This window comes from Morone saxatilis, unplaced genomic scaffold (assembly GCF_004916995.1).
Source record: "Morone saxatilis isolate NCDOM2014 unplaced genomic scaffold, NCSU_SB_2.0 Contig17, whole genome shotgun sequence".
In the NCBI taxonomy this organism is placed as follows: domain Eukaryota; kingdom Metazoa; phylum Chordata; class Actinopteri; family Moronidae; genus Morone; species Morone saxatilis.
Genome location: NW_023339729.1, coordinates 25,979,657 through 25,981,007, shown reverse-complemented (window position 1 = coordinate 25,981,007; position 1,351 = coordinate 25,979,657).

The following is a 1,351-nucleotide window of genomic DNA, read 5'->3' as shown; positions in this document are numbered from 1 at the left end:
AACAACAACAACAACAACAGCTTGTAGCTGATAAGCAAACTGATGTGTGGATGTGACGGAGGGAAAGGAGGTCGCCACCACGACCGCTGTCACTGGTTGCCACGGCAACAGGAACAGGAAGCAGCTGGGGAACACTTTCAAAATAATAAATGTTTCAGCGACGTGACGACGAGAAAAAGGGTGTTCAATGTTAAACATAAAAGCTGGATTTTGCCCGTTGCCATGGCAACATGGTTTGACAAAAATCTTAATTCATGCATGTTCATCCGTCATCCGTCTAAAGGACTGGCTGAACAAAATTTCAGCTGGAATCTGGGCAATCTGCTGAGAGATGTGGTATAAAAGAAAAAAATACATTTCCTTTTCACCACTAGTGGCGCCTCTCACTATTACTGAATTATCACATAAGGCATGTTCAGCGGGAACTCTTATCAGAACAAGTGAGTTTGGAGCCGAATTGGACAATGGTACACTTCAGTTATAGCGGAACCTCGTGTGTTCTGACCCGGTCCATCAAAATTTCCCGCCACGCCACAGACAGCCCCTCACCAAGTCAAACATTATCCCCATGTGTTTGCATTTTATAATAAATTTCGCTGGATCTGATCATCACTGGCTAGGAGTTGAACATGACGTATAAAACGTATACCTTATGTTGCCACTAGGGTTGGCGCTCTCACTATTACTGAATATTATCACATAGAAATGTCGGGCGGGACTCTTATCAAACATGTGAAGTTTCGTTGCAGTCGGATCATGTTATGCAGAAGTTATGACGAATCCCTTTTTTATGGCGGAGGGATCGAAATTGGACCGCAGGGACGCACGCACGTACGGTGTTCGACGGAAATAAGTAATAGCACAACTTTTAATGGTGAATGTGTTTTAATGGCTGTGTCCAAATCTGAAGTCCGGATCCGATAAATTCCTGGGAGGAGTGCGTTCAAATACATCGTGTGCCAAATCGCCAAGAAATTGGCCGCTAATCCAAAATGGCCGAATTCCTGTTGGGGTTTGAGGTTTGGCTCCAAGAGGCTTTTCTGCTTCTTTTATCAATAACGTGCGTACGGTTTTTCGTACGTGTCGACCATTACGCGTCTTGAGGGCATGATTCGGGGGGGGCGGGGCTTAGCCATTTGCGGCGCCCGTGCAGGGGGACATTTCATACGTCGAGTTTCTCGAACGTTTTGAATTTTGTGCAAATTTCCCTGAACTTTTTGAGCATGCTGCGACCCCAAATAGTGCGATCAGATGACGGAGACAATATAATAATTCCTTGCATTACAATAGGGCCTTGCACTGGTCAGTGGCCGGTCCTAAAAATATACAATAACAACAATAACAACAATAA